The sequence below is a fragment of the Paralichthys olivaceus genome, chromosome 14 (assembly GCF_024713975.1).
Source record: "Paralichthys olivaceus isolate ysfri-2021 chromosome 14, ASM2471397v2, whole genome shotgun sequence".
Lineage (NCBI taxonomy): Eukaryota > Metazoa > Chordata > Actinopteri > Pleuronectiformes > Paralichthyidae > Paralichthys > Paralichthys olivaceus.
In genome coordinates, this window is record NC_091106.1 from 20,481,303 (window position 1) to 20,497,808 (window position 16,506).

The 16,506-nt window shown below is 40.5% G+C and overlaps 1 long non-coding RNA gene across 1 annotated transcript in view; it reads left to right on the plus strand.

Annotated features, from left to right (window-relative positions):
* The first annotated feature begins 1,097 nt into the window (after window positions 1-1,097).
* The window catches only part of LOC138413621 (uncharacterized), a 68,199-nt gene continuing 52,790 nt past the window's right edge, over window positions 1,098-16,506 (plus strand). Inside the window, exon 1 of the long non-coding RNA XR_011246022.1 lies at window positions 1,098-1,664. This is a non-coding gene — a long non-coding RNA (uncharacterized lncRNA). The remainder of the gene's footprint in view (window positions 1,665-16,506) is intronic.

The following is a 16,506-nucleotide window of genomic DNA, read 5'->3' on the forward strand; positions in this document are numbered from 1 at the left end:
AGCATCTTTTCAACATAAAACACAAGTGGCTCAACATTCCCACTCATAGCTGCTTTTTCTCTTTATTTTGTTGAATTCTCAGCGAGGAACTTTTCCTAGAATTTGACCATCAACCTACCAATGTGAATTCCTCTGTGTTTTTTTTACAATCTAATATTTAGCAGAAAACAAAATACTTGCACGTGCACACTGTTGGTGCAATGTGCACTTTAGTGAAGTTATATAATGGGGGATTTCGGGGGGTATTTATTGTAGCTGTGTTTTTAGGAGAGGATAAATCGGTGAGTATTTGAGACCCAAACAAACATTTTTGTGTCCAACACTATTTCACATTTTACAGTTGATGGCTTAAACTAATTTATTATTGTCGTCAGAGACATTTGAAGAATCTCCCGCTCTGTCTGAAGATCTGGATGTTGGAGCACAAGGATCTGTATATCAGAGTAATCATTAAACTTGAATACAGATGATTAGCTCCAAAGTCGTTTTTCAAGCCTTCAATCATAACATTGCACATTTTTTAAACAGGGTAGGTGAGTTTATTAACACTGAATTCTTTTTATTAGAGACCAGAAGTTGTACAAATGTGTTATAGAGATATGAAGTACATCGTCAACCCTGGAATATCGACATGTTATTGATATTTTTACCTTTATGGCATCCAAAAAGCACATTGACGAGTGCATTGGTGGTTATATGTGAATGCAGTCATGTGAAAGACTGCCACCATGTGGTCCAGATCTGAAACATTACAGTTAACACTTTATACACTTCCCAAAGAACAGATATACTTGTACACAACAGTTATTTCTCTTCATACGGATATAAATCAGGATTTTTTTATAATTAAAGCTGAAATTAAAACATCAAGATTATATTATCAAGTTAGAGAATTATCCCCGTTTCAACATTAGGTACATATTACCTGGTATATTTGCCAATTTTCTAATTGTGTAAATATAAAAAAAATCGTGACCATAACAAAAATCATATTAATATGAATAAAAACTTTTAGTTATTTATTTCAAGGTGGGAAAAATAAGGAGAATGCGGGTAGAGAATAAAGCAAAGAAAGAACATATATGTAGAGGTCGTTTCTGAGGATAAATAAAAGTAGAGATGAAACTTCTTTGTAAACTTTCTTCATTTAATTCCAAGTTTTATTTCTACTCTATCTCTAAGTTCCACCGCAGGTTCAGTTATGGACAGGAAGTAAATAATAAATGTAGAATTCAGTGGAACCGTCTCCAACTTTCAGCTCAGTTTAATAAAGACGCAGAAAAAAAAAAGTTCCAGGTGAAGTCAGGTGACCTGGTGTTTTTAAGCTCGTGGTGGGAAGACGCTCGTCTTCGGACGCGTTCACGGTCAAATCGCGCGTCGTAGCTTCTCGTGTTCTCTCGCGTGTGAATGGATGAAAGTCACATGTAAGTTTTATCTTTCACGAAGTGTCTCGTTGATAGAAGTTTAACCAGACGGATGCTGATGAACTCTCCTCCATTAGTTAATCTCAAATATATCCCTGCTAAGAGTTAGCTAACAGCTAACTGACCGTTGAAACTCCCGAGGCCGGATCACGCTAAGCTAACAGCCGGCTAGCTTGAGGTGGAAATGAAGGCTAAATGAGCTAATGACCTGCTAGCTTCAGTCTACACCGTCCTCATTGGGTAAGATAGTTCCTACACACACACACACACACATTAGTTGCCAATAATGGCTTCACTAGCTTATTACCCTGACTTTAATCATTATAACTAAGTTATTAGCTCTTAACTTGAACCTAACCCTAGTCTAACCCTCTCCAGGTGGGTTTAGATGTGGGTTCGTAGAGGTGAAGGTTTTTTCTATGGTAACTAACAGGACACTAACATGCAGCTGATGTAATGTGGAGTGGTCTGAGCTGTAATACTTGTTTGGATGTAAGGGGACTGTTGGGCCTCTCCTTGTTGTTAAGGGTTTAATCTACATGCATGATACAGTCTTTGTCAATGGGTGCTGCAGTGCTGGTGGTGAAAAGGATGTGGTGCAACAATTAAACAAAGGACATATATACAATAGGAATGTTGATGTGTTTGAATAACAGATCTTTGGTTTGAAGCTTGACTCTTAAATCCATGTTTGAATACACGTCTCACAACATTTGCTCTGCTCATGTCAGGGGCAGCTCCAGTCACAACAGTAAATACACAGACGCTCTGTGTATTTCCTTTTTTTCTCAGGAGGCGAGTTCGTCTCTAATTCAAACCACACCACGCAGCGCTCCCCTCTCGTGGCGACCCCTCCTGAGTATCACAAAACATTCATCAGTCGTGACTCCGTGACCTCCCTGCATCCCCGGCCCCCCGGCCAATCAGAATCAAACCAGACAGCGTCTCTCTGTCTGTAACTTTTGTACACGTACATAAAAGCCTCCTTTGCCTTCAAGAGTGCTCGCACCCCCCAAAGCCACACACCTCCTTTAAAAAACCAACATGGGCACTGCCCTGTTCACTAATGACCCCTCTCTGCTAACCCCCCTCTTCCACCCCACATCCCCCTGTTGCAACACTCCACATCCAGGTGATAAATGAGGCTGCCCCAGTGTGTGGTATCAGGTCAAAGGTCCACCTAACAGTTCTTGTTGGGATTTGAGGGCAAATGGAAGTCACTGGGACGTGGGTTACAAGTCTGGTTAAACTGCTGCCTCACTATGATACCTCTGTGCCAGTGTCTTCCAGGAGAGGGAGACAGAGACTCATTTACTGCTCGCTCCTTCCTAAACAATGGAGGTGGTTTTTAGACAGTAAACAAAATACTATGATGTACTTATATATAAGTATATATGCTTTTATATTTTAATATTCTCAGTATCATTCATGTTTGCTCTGGTTTGACTTCATGTAGTCAACACATAGTATATTTAATAATAACTTATTTCGCTGAATTGTCTTTTCTTTTTATTATTGTGTTCATTCTATTTTTTACTCCAGGGTCTCCAAAGTCCTTTATCCTCATTCCTCTTCAGGGAGCTAGTGTGTGTGTGTGAGTGAGTTTTTATGTTGGTGTGTGCTGGACACACACAAAATGTTTTGAAGTAACACTTGATTTGTTGATTGAGGGAAAATAAAAGAGTGACTATTTTGATTATTATTTAATTGATGATGTATTTTATAAAAAGCAGAAATGCCCAAAATTCATTGGTTGGAGCTTTTACTGTAAGTTGTTTTTCTCAATGGGGTAAATAATGAAAGATTAATTGATGGTGAAATTAACCGTTAGTAAATGCCCCAAATGTTTCTGGTGCTATACTAGTAAACACAAAATAGTTGCTTCAACCTAGTTGGTCGGAAATGCTTGTATGTGTCTTTTTGGTGTGTGTGTGTGTGTGTGTGTGTGTGTGTGTGTGTGTGTGTGTGTGTGTGTGTGTGTGTGTGTGTGTGTGTGTGAGGTCATAACTGGGGTCATCAGTGTTTAGTCTGTGGGTTTCACCAGGGTGGCGACTCCAGTTTCCTGTCCACATTACCAAGATTTATAGGAAAACCTATTCAGCTTGGATCTTCTTAGTAAACATACGTATACAGTACATACACTCACATTTTCAGATTAATTATAACATACACACAAGCACACCATGAAAATAAATGATGCTGTGTGCGGCATTATAAACAAAGATGTATGCAAAATACATTTTAGCACCTTAGTGTAACTAACTGTCAAGAATTAGATTATTTTGGAAAACTATGTAGAAAAGAACCTGAGGAACTTGTGTAAACCTGATCCAGAGACCAAACCCAAAAGACGCAGAACAATAATATCACAGTCTGTGAAAAGTAAGATTTTAATTTGGTAGATTAAAAACAGTCCCTGCTCTTACTTGTCATGCAACAATAACTTTTATTGAAACAAAAGAGTCAAATTTAATAACGTTTAATAGTTTTTTCAAGAACGCTGTGGATAGAGGTTCCTGCACACACGCACAATCTCATGTCCAGCTTAGCCCCTAACATCACGCAGTACTATCAAAATACACACTTCCACACACAGCTTGGCCTCCATGGCTCCAGCAGGCATAGTAATGGTTCTGGGAGCCAGACTCCGTCTCCTTCGCCAGGGCCCGGCTCCAGCCCCTGCATGTGCGACAGCAATTTCCTAAAGAATCCACAGCAAGCGCAACACTTCTCCTTTTATTTTTACAAAAACACCACTGACCCCCTCTCCCACCACACACACACACACACACACACACACACACACACACACACACACACACATACATACACAAACACTACCACTTCTGAGAAACACAGAGCAGTCACTTGCAATTACAACTCATCCAAGAGTATGATATACAGTCCTGTCAAATAGCCAGCGGGCCCACAAGGGAAGCACAGGGTTCGTTTTTTTTTCCCTCGTTTGACCATACACAGTCCGTCTGTATCTTTGTCTGCAGCAATACTCAGATTGTTTATGAAATTCAAGAGAACAATGAATTGATTTTACCTGAAACATTGATTTTATTGTTACAATCTCATCTGCTGTTGTTCACCATGTTTGGCTCAATATATGCTTTTGTTCACAACTTGCACTAAATCAAATTGCAAAGTTCAGTGGCTTGTGATAACTTCAGTAATGCTTCATTCACTTTGCAGACTCAAAGACGTAAAACTATCCATAATTTTCAAGGGAAAAAAAGCAATAAGAAAAGAGTCTGGAAATTATGGGTTGTGAATAAAGATGGACGATGCGTCTCGACATCCTTCTACTATCCAGAAATGAAGTCAAAATATCCCAGAAGCCAACGCTGTCATCTTGCCCTGGTGTGATCTGCTGCGGTATTGAAGTCTGATATACTCACTCGACCAATCGTGAGTCAGAACCAGCAGTCACTCCTGACGTTTCACTATTTTTTAAAGCTTCAAATTACTAATTGAAACCACACTTCTCAAAAGACTTCAATGAACACCAGTGTGATTAAAAATGACAGAAACCATCTTTGAGAAAAACGTATTTATTGTTTATTGTGAATTCAGTTTGTCCAATGTCCCATCCACTAACACGGAGAAGCCAACCAGTGACCTATACTGCATCCAGCCGCCAGTAGGCTAATTAATTTTTTTTATTTACAAAACAGTTGCAATAGAATATTTAAAATATATGTGTACTTATACAGTATAACCACTACTCTAGTTATAGAGTCTGATATTGAAAAGAAATGTGTTAATGATGCATGTACTCTCTATTTAAAGGGGCACAATGGTGTTAATGGTAATTTTTAAGTCTGATATAGTTTTGTTTATGAGTAAATAGCTCAGTCACGGGGAGGCATCATGTTGCAGACCTCAGAAGGCCCCAAACATTCGCAATTATTCATGACAGTTCTGACATAAACAGCTTATCATGTCTGTCTAAAGCCTGATGTAAACAAATCCACTGGTGATCAACCAACCGCACTTAATCTCCCACTTAGGTTTCCAAACAAAACCCTGTGTGACACACACACACACACACACACACACACACACACACACACACACACACACACACACACACACACACTTGTCCTTAGATCTTAGTGAGGACACACACTGATCTAATGCATTCCCTGGCCCCTTAGCCTAACTATCAAAACTAAATGCATCTGGAATAAAAGAGCAAACTGGGATACAAGTCATTGTTATTTATTTTTTATTTCCTAAGAAATGTATACAGTTTATTTACATATATGATACAGGTCTGGGGAGGGGGAGAAGGGAGGGGAGAGAAGGGGCTATGGGGTAAGGGAGTGGGGGGAGTCAGGATGAGTGGATGGTTGAGGGAGAGGAAGGGTGAGAGAGGTGATTAGGACGAGCTCCGACATTTAAAGAGAAAATTTAAACAATAATAAACTAGAGAATATTATTTCTTTATACAAATTTCCACACACACACACAGTTTACACAGCTATAGACGGTGCATCACTTCCATTATTTGTCGACAGCTTAAACCAAACACAAACTTTAACAGAAGAATGTCAGATGTGATGTTTTGGTTCTGATTAGAACTACTGGTCCCAACAAAATCTGTGTTTATACTGAAAAAAGTCCCAAGGAAGTTCCAATAACATGCACAAAAACACACACAAACGCTTCACAGATCTTAAGTCTGAGTCCGTCAGCAGAGAACAAGCAGAAGTTTATGAGATTAGACGTTTGGCATCAGCTATCAAAGCGAGCAACAGAAATAGTGTTCTTTTAAAACAGATCTGCCTGTGTGTGTGTGTGTGTGTGTGTGTTTGTGTGTGTGTGTGTGTGTGTGTGTGTGTGTGTGTGTGTGTGTGTGTGTGTGTGTGTGGCCCCATCTAAACAAGCCCCAACAGCCGCTTTGTTGGCAAGTTGCTCCAGGAGAGCGTGTTGATGGAACCGCATCGATGTTCGGATTAAGGCACGCCTCTGTGATCAAGTGCTCAAACACTAGATAAGAGTGACAGAAACACCCTTTAATCCTGGATAACCCTTCTGTAAATAGGATAGGATCCAGCTCGCTGGAGGGAGGGGGGGGGGGGCATTAAAGAGCAACTCAAAGTTTACCCCCAATCTGGTGTCGATACGATGATTTATTTGTGTTTAAATGATTGTCAGATATGAAAAATACAAAAGAAGAAGAAATATACTGTAATTTGGGGGAATGTTTTTATTTGCTTTCTTGCTGAGAGTCAAATGAGAGGATTGATTCAACTCTCAAGCCTGTTTCACACGAACTCCTGAGAATTTTAGTAAAACGGTCTCACACGCACACACTTGATTAAAGGTACTGGTGTTTTTTGTCTCCTTCACTGGATGAAAGAAATCACAAAAGAGAAAAAAACCCTCCATCCATTCCCACATTTAGGTCGTTCTCTTTGTCCATTTTCATTTTCACCCCTAGTTTCTCTCAACTGTGGCACAAAACTGTTGAAATTGGATGTTAAAATACCTTTGCTTTAGCAACCTGTCAGCTGCAGGCTGACGTGTGAAAAGGTAATACTAGCCAGGCTTTTACTATCACTGAGGAACCCCCCCCCCCGCCCTTCTTCACTGCATCAATATCTGCACCAAATTCACACCATCCTTTTCCCAAACCACCTGAATCTGGGGAAGACCACAACCCCATCAGAGAGAACATTTCTGCTCCTGTCTTTACCATGATTTGCTTTATTATTTCTGGTTGAATGAATTTATGTTACGAATATTAACTGATTGATTTTATTTTCCATTGCTGTCATGTCTGTTTAAAGGAATTTAAGGATGGCATCTCCATCACTGAGGTTTATGTGACACAAATCACTGACAACAAGCCAATACATTAAAAGTACATATGAAGCAACTGCTATTGGGATACGATGTAATGCAGCGTGATTCAAGACAGTTTGACTCAACACAATGAGGTTTAATGAGAGAGGATGTGATGCAAAAGAATAAGATGCTTTGAAATTCAATTTGGTCCAGACAGATTTTATTTCTTTCATTCTTCTAAAGCAGTTAACTAATTATAAATGAACTAAAATGTGCTGTTTTTACTCCATATATCGGTCTGTTCTTAAACTTAGCATCTTCAGTTCATCTAGTGTACATCTGGAGGGGCTGTATGTGATAATGCAAATGTCCGAGTCCGTCCCCTGGTAAAATGTCTGAGTCAGTCCATTTGAGAAATCAGCTGAAAAATGATCTGAAAAATTCCCAGTGAGCACGCGGACGTGTTGATGACGTTCGTGACACGTGACGGCCTCAGAAGTGGAAGAAGATGAAAAAGATCCATACACGTAGAAGACGCAGGCGAAGATGCCAACTTCCAAAGATGAGTGTTTTGACGATAAGCACAGATGTCGGCGTTGATGTGCTCTGAACCAAAACACGTGTTTTCCACCGTGCAATTTATACGTCATGTTCTGCCTCCTGCGTGCCCTACCCAGGCTCCACCTGAATGTTTGACATGTTTGTGTTGTTCTGACCCAGAGAATCTTCTGCTGCGATCTTCATATGTGAATAACAAACTCCGGTAAATAGCTTAAGCATTTTGAATGTTCACTCGAAACACTCTCGATTGTTTTCAGATACAACTTGTCCTTTCTAAACTTATAGACCTGCGGTACTCGATTAGGATGACATGAGCTGTTGACATTACGAGTCATTACATCTCAAACATGACAACCCCAGAGCGCCCTCACAAACGAGGATTGTTAATTTCTGTGTCTAGATTAAAAACACCTGTTGGTAAACAAGACAATTATTCTGTTGAGTCCGATGGGGAACGATGCGTTAATCATACATGCATCCTCCCGTGTTAAAAAGGCAACCTGATATTCCCCCACAGAATTCTCACTGATTAACTCGATACTCCTGACTGTTTAAAATTCATCCCACCAATGAACGAGAAACTGATCTCCTCTGTGTGTTTGTGTGTGTGTGTGAGTGTGTGTCTGTGTGTGTGTGAGTGTGTGTGAGTGTGCGTGAGAGCATGTGCACACAATTGTGTTCCTTCCACAAGATCCAGGAAAGTGTATGCATAAAATATCCCAGTCCCTGGTGTCAGCACAATTAGCCGTTAAATAAAATGCCTACTCCACAACGCTTTTGCAACATTTTAATTAGACAAACCAGCTGAAGTGAGGGCCCGTTTTAGTAAAATAAACAGCCCTGTTTGCCAAGAAAAAGCTCCCCAGAGGGAAAGGCTCTAAGTGAGGTTGCTCGGGGCAGGAAATGGAGAGAAAGCAGCAGTTTACCCGAGGAGATAAAAGATGTTTTTGTCTTTTGAAAAAGGAGAAAATGTCTAAACATTTCCTGAAGCTGTCAAAATATCTGTTCCATCTTGTGTACTTCAGGATTACTGTGTGGAACTGTGTCAGGTCTGTCAGGGGAGATTCCTGTAAATTCATCATATATCAGGGAAAAGAAGAGAAACTCGTGTTCATGACTGAAGGTCCCCGAGCTGCATTATATTACATCACAAGGCACAGTGCTTAGGAATAGTGAAGTCTCTCATAGTTAAGATGAAATATATCTAATCTGTCACAAAATATCTAGGAATTATTTCAGAAAACTATGTTTTGTGATGTCGAAAGTTATTTTGTCTTTGGCCACAGACACATTTACGCACAACACATACTTCTCAGACCATATCCCAATGTGGTCTGAGAAGTATGTGTTCCATCGAGGATGCATGTAGATGTGTTTACACGTGTACTTAACGTTGTCCACTTGTGACTGAATCACTCAGAGTCTGAATACTTTTTGGTTTTTATGTTTTCACCCCGTTCATTTGTTTCTTCACAAAAACTACTGAACAGATTTCCACTGAACTTGGTGGAAGGATGGGACATGAGCCAAGAAAGAACCAATAACATTTGGTCTGTATCCAGACAAGGGGACGAATCCCGGAATCTTTAAAAAAAAAAAAAAAAAATTTCTTCAATTTCTCAGGAAATAAATCACTGATCTGGCACCAGTGGATAAGTCCAGGTCAATCCATCACACATAGATATTAATGAAATGTGACGAGCTGATTCAGTCATATAAGGAAGCCATTGCACCAACATTGCTTGTGTCTCAGTTGGCAATGAAGCAAGATTTGACCTAATGAAGTTTGTGCTCATTTGGAGGGACTCTGTGATTTGAATTGTCACTGTGAAGTGGTTCTCATATTTTTGTTAAGCTTTTTCCCGGCTCCATATTTGACCTTAACCTTGGCTTTATTCTCATGGTCCCTCCTAATGAAATTTCCCCTCCTTTTTCTTGTCCTCTTCCTCCTTTCTTTCTTTTCCATCCCATAGTCTGACGTACTAGAACACCCCCACTCTCCCTCTTCCTTTAAACTTGTATTTTAGCCAGTTAATGATTCCATTCATACCATTCTTGTTCCTCTTCTCATCTTTTGAACTTCTATTTAAAACACATCAGATCACTGTTCTGCATCTCCTGTCAACGTTTCTCATTCCTCTCCTCCATTGTGTTCCCATCTCTCTCTCTTTTCTCTCCTTTAAGTGACAAGTGGCTCACTGTCATATCTGCAATCATGTTGTCAGGGCCCTTTTCAAACATTGTCAGTTGTTTTGTTCCGCAGAGGCTCCAAGGTGGGAAATATGCTACAGCTGAGTATTCTCAACAGGAGTATAGACGAATGAAAAAAAAAGTATAAACAAATGTATTAAAGTATCTTGGGCATTTTTTACTGAGGTGTGTTTATGTGTATTTGCTATTGGGCTGCTGAAAAACAGTGCAATGCATTAGACACCAGAGATTAGATACTAAATCTACTCGCCCTCGGTGGGTTTGTTTAAACATTTAAATAAATCGAATAGTTGGTTCCTGCATTTTCACTTGGATCGTTAGATCACTTTGAACACAACATTCATTGGCTTTTTTAATGCTTAAGTGCCTTTAAACAAAAACCCTGAACCTGCCCCAGGAGATAGAGGAGCCCCCTGTCCACACGACTTGTAAAATGAGACTGGACACACTCTTATCTACCGACCATGATGCTGATCATCGTCCACTCTGCATGGTAGAGAATTGTGTTGACATTGTGTCCACTGGGGGGCAGTATAGTCCCAGTAGAAAGCCACTGGAGAACCCACAAGGACTCCCCCTGGATGTCCTTAAGTTTAGTGTTTGCCCTCTGAGGGATGAAGAGGAGAATAAAGTCACCCACACCAAGTACTCCAACTTTTATGTTTGTGAAATGAAAATAAAAACTGTCCTCAAATTTTAATTTAAATGAAAATGACATTTTAAATATGTCATCAAACCGTCTGGAAGTTATATGAACTCTTGCATAAGAAAACAAATCGTCATAGGATGAGATGGACAGAACGGACACAAGAAACAGAATCGGATTTTTTAAGCTGTAAAGATGAAAAACTATTTATTTTGTTTATTTCTGTGTCTTTTGAGAAATGCTCAGTCTGGAGTTAAGCTGCAGGAGTAGCCAGTAAAAAAATGTCTTTTTTATTTTCTGCTCTCACTTCTTCACTCTCCACTCTTACTTCCTTAGTGCTCGGTGAGTGTGTCATGTTTCTTTTCTGCAGCTATTTACAGCCACATAATACGAGCTAGATAAACTCTTTTGATGTGCCGCAATCTCAGATCTCTCAGTCTTTGATGGGAATAGGTTTAGACATGGCAATCAAGACGTATTCACGTGAAGGGCATTGATTGATTCGTAGATTATCTTTCAATGCAAAGTTTAGATTTCTCTGCATTTAAAAAAAAAAGGGGGGGGGGGGGGGGGGTTAATTTGAACACGGTCACAATCAGCTGTGTTTTCAATCCAAAAATAGTTTCCACGATGGGAATTAGCCACACAGAGTAAAGTCAGAGGAAAGTGAATCAAATTGTGGAGGTCAGGGCTGCCCCAGAGAAGGTTTGTGTCCCTCTGAGAAATGATTCTTGGCTGGTAGGGACTCTTAAGTGCATTATGATATTCTGTTTTGTTGCTTTTTTAATCTATTATAAGCATTTTTTTGAGAGATTTAGTTTTTTTGGGAGCACTTGAAAGATTACAAGGCAGTTTTGATACTGTACATTTTTACCTCTGCCTAGGAGGTTATGTTTTCATCTGTGTTTGTTTGTCTGTTTGCTGGATTGTGCAAAAACTACTGAGTGATAATCATGTCACTTAGAGGAAGGAGGCAGTATGGGTCAGGGAAGAACTCGGAAAATTTGAGCGTGGATGCGGATCAGGGGATGGAGTTAGGCTTTTTTTAAACTTTAGCATTACTCGGAGAATTATGTGTGAATCTCTGTCATATTTCTGCTAGGATTTAAATGTGTTTTTTAGTGGTGTAAGCATTTTTTCAGCTGCTGTGTGGTAACAAATGGGACTAAAACCTGCAACTACCACCAATTTGTAGCTGAGAATTTGGCCTTTGCTATAATGACTGTTTGTTTGAATTTAACAGGACTTTTGCGCCTTGGCAGAGATATGTGCTCTACTTAGTGGAGCTCTAGTTGTGAAATAGGTTTGGGAACTGATCAAGAACAATTCCTGCGGTGAAAGTTTGTCTTTGGTGGCAGCGATGCAGACATGGAGCACATACTACACTCATTCACACTATATCGATTGTTCATATAGAGACAACAGGATGGTACACCGACGCCAGGAGGGAAGACATATATAACAGACAATGCAGTAGACATATCACGCTGCAAATGTAGGTTCAGCATCCAGTGACAGATATTGTTTTTCAATACCGTGTTCCTGAGAGAGGGTGAGAGAGAGATAGGGGTGTGTGTGATAGTTCGTCAGTCCAAACAGAGTCATAAAGCACTGCATGGTTAAGCCTGATGAATTAATAACAGGGAGGCAGATGGGTCCCAGGGGCACTGTGGGAGAAGAGCAGCATGGAGAGCAGAGAGAACGCACGTCGCACACAGAGACACACACATGCATACAGAACACAGACAGACGCACAAACACGCACTCACTATACCGCCATAATCACTCAAGGTTAAAGTGAAACATTTAATTCTATCCTTTTGGAAATGTCCCACTTTACTTTGTTTACTTGACTTTTGCGTTAATTACAACGACAGCTATTCTTACACGACGAGTGTTGATCATTGCGCGTTGAGCATTATCTGCTGATGCTCCGGCAGATGTAACAAAGGGCCAGCGGAGGTCAAAACATTGACGGGCAAACCCATCAAAAAGCATTGACGCAATGTGAAAGGGGATTTTTCATTTTCATCGTTTTGCCTTTTGCATCAAGTTCCTGCTCAGCGTTTCAGTTTTGTAAACATGCAGATGTAAACGCTTTGTCTTTGTACCTGTTCTGGTTCTTTATGTGTAAGAATGAGTGAGTGTAGGTGGTGCTCAGGTCCAATGATCAGCATGTGAATCATTTTAATTACCAAGTTCAATTAAAGCTGCTTGGGGTTACAATTTATTATTAGGATGCACCAGTCTTAATAAGCTAAATCATAAAATGGGACTAAAACGACGCTCTTATTTTCTCTTTATCTCCTCCTGTCCCGACCTGGAAGCATGCTTGTTTGCCGTGGATCTTATATTCCTGTTGTCTTTAGTTTATGTAGATCATGTAATATGATTTCTGTTGGATTAAGTTTAAATTTTATACATACATCATTTGTGGCCATGTTGTCCTCCTGCTTACATGTGCAGAATCGCCCCCAAGCAGGTTTAACATTACAGAATCCCCAGTTCTCACTTCTGCAGCTGCAAAGACAACAGGAGCTCACTTACAATACAAAACATGGTGTAATACATACAGTGGACACACCAAAGCACTGATGTAGTGTAATGGCGGTTGTGGGCGCAAGCTGATGACACACCAGAATGAGGTGCCAGCGGAGGCTGTGCTGTAATTTATGATGGGCAGACAGGTCAAGGTTGCCATGTAATTTTCTGTCTAATGGAGAGCAGGAAGTGTGTGTGTGTGTGGTAAGAGTAGAAGTAGAAGTACGAATGTGTGTGAATTAGTAAAATAAATTAATATGTTGGACACTAGTGTGAGTTTTAATTTTAAAATTAAAATCTAATATAATTTACTGCTTTTTCCTGGATAGAATTCCCTGCTGCTTTAGGCTGTGTGATCTCTGTCGCTCACTTCTTCTTAAAACATAGTATCAGGACATAAAGTACAATACATAAACTACAGGGATTACTGGGAATGTTGGACAACTCAGTGTTGGCAGGGAAATGCAAAAATGCAGGTCAGGTTTAATTCTAATCAAATGTCCTAATATTTAATTTCATAAGCATTTTGTCAACTTACGAGGAGATGTTTTGGTCAAATCCCTTTCTTCTCAGGCCATGGCAGCATATTTACACTGACTGACCACACTTGATTGAGAGTTTATTAAAAGCTGTAATGAAAACGGACTCATGTATGTTTAAAGACTCATTCTGTCCCACTGAAAACCATTTATTTAGACGTGTTTTATTGGAGTAAGAGAATTATGTAAATGCCATTTGTGCCAGTGTGATTTCTGGCACAATGAAATAAACAAAAGAGCATAACACAAGAGATTTTTTTTCCATAGGCACACGATATATGTATTATTACATTGCACTGCCTGCTTAGTCCAAAACTTTGGTGTTAAAAAGGTCAAACGTAATAATCACTTAGTCAACGTCAGTCTTAAAAACCTCCTAACACTCAAACCCAAGTTTACAGTGTGTGTTTCTGTGTGTTCATTGTCTTCCTTCTATGTTTCTGCTGACTCTGTCCGTCACTCACCAGCTCTCACACAACCTCCATGTTCTCACTTTCCTCTCGCCATTTTACAGGATCAGATCTCAGCCTTCGCCATAGCAACAACTTGGTAATGACAAATTAATCTGCTTGGAAACAAAACAAAATATCTATATTTCATCAGGCGGTAGTGGGGGTTGTTTAGAGTTGTCACAACAAGTTGCACGTTAAAAGGCCCTTGCTCCATCTTTGGCTGCTCAATCCACCAAGTTGAATAATTGAAAATATTTTCACTGACTGTCAGGCCAGGAGATGTGGAGTCTCGCAGCTTTTTGTCTCTTGTTTTCTTAAGCTCTGACATGGCGTTACCGCATGCCTCGACGTTGGCGTGTGGGTGATTTCTCAGTTGGCTTATACATGGCATGAGTGTGGGAATTTACTGAGGCTGCCTAGCTTTGGCTTCGTCAGCCAAATGTCTCCAAACAGCCTTGGATAAATATGGATGGGCAAATAAAATGCATACAAATGAAATACAGTATGATGAAGGCAAAGCAGGCACACGTTCAGTTGGGTTTAAAGAACACCGCCGGCACATGCACACACACACAATCACACAGAGAGAGAGAGAGAGCGCCACAAAGCCTGCATGTTTGTGAGTGTGTGTTTGGGCTGTCAGGGCGATGGCAGTCATGCATGTATGCATTTGTGTGTATTGTTTACGTGCCTGTGCCAGTTTCCGTGTGTGTATGCATTTGCATCTGTGTGTGTTGGCTGCCAAACGTGGAGAGCAGGAAGAGGAAGAGGCTAGATGGTTGGAGGGGGTGTTTATTTATTCATTACCCAGCGGCCTCCGCGGTTTCAGAGGGACATGGCAACACTTGTCCTGGGCCCTTTAGCACTGGTCTGTTCATGGCCTGTTCTGGCCCTGCCAAAGCCTTCAGCTCTCACCTCCTCTGCTCTCCGCTCTACTCTATTCCTTCTGTTCTTTTTTCACTTTGCACTGGATCCAGCTCGGGCTCACTTTTGTTTCTCTTCTTTCTTCATGTGTGAAAAGCAGTGTTTTTACATTTTGGTTTTTGAGCTGATTAAATAAAATGTAACTGAAAGCTTCAGATGTACTGGGAGGTAGATTTTGTTCCTTTTGTACAGATCCTTCTAGCCATTTCCAGTCTTCAAGCTAAGCTAACATGCTGCTGGATGTAGCATATTATCTGGTGGCATTAAGCAGCTAGGTTTGCTGATTCCAATCTTTAAGTTAAGCTAACTGGCTACTGGATGTAGCCTAACATTTACTGGTAACTAACATTTACAAATAGGGTAACTATATTTAAGCAAAGCTAAGGTAACTGTTGCACACATCTGCACTTGCACCCATTATCCAGAACTGATGCCAAAATATCTCTCAACGTGGTTTCCCAGCAAACTGTATTTTTAAGTTTCGTGTATGAACTTGTAGTTGAGATAGATGGCACAGAGACTTGTATTTGTCCTCAGGGAAAATGTGGGCTTGTGTGTGTGGCCCTGCTTATACAATTTCCAGGAAAACCAATAAGCAACTGTACACACATAAGTAATATTTGGAAGGACAAACGCAGATGAGAATGACATATTGGAGACAGACATGTATACAAACATAATAACGCAAGCTCACGCTGCGCTACTCACATGACCTGATGGGCTAATCTCCCCCATGGTGAGAAAACATCGATTCCCATAACAAAAGAACTGAGCCAGGCACACATCTTACTCCTGACCCTTCCCTCCACACTCGGCCCGAGCGCACGTTCAAACCCCAGCCCGATCAATGGCCATAACAGGGGATCAATTTCTCAGGCTTTGGGGTGTCAGATGTGATATGACATCACTTTGGCTGTATGGTGTAAAGAAGCACGGCCCAACCGAGGCTTCAAAGCTTTTGGTTCTCCTCATCAGCAGAACCAGTGAAATCAAGATTCAGATCGGTGCGATGGTGATAAGAGGGATAGAGATGAGAGGCTTGATCCACCTGCCTGCCTTTTTTATTTTGAGAAGCTTTGATTGATTGATTTCTGCTCACAGAGTTTGTTGTCGAGGTGATGATTGTTGAAATATGTTGGTGATTCATGTGCTCTTTATCTTTGTTGTTAAGAGGGCATGTGTCTCAGTTGTACTGTGAATCTGCGATTTTGTCATTCCTGGATTCTCTATTGATATTTGTATGTGTGTGTCTTTACGTAATCATTCATGGTGGTGAGCAGTGCTTATAACAACTGCTCCAAAGAAGCCACTCTTTCTGCTGCACTTCCTGTGTGCAAAGAGTAAACTGTAAGCACTGTTTTTACTATAGTGAGTGTGGGGTACCACTCAGCATCACGTTCATGATA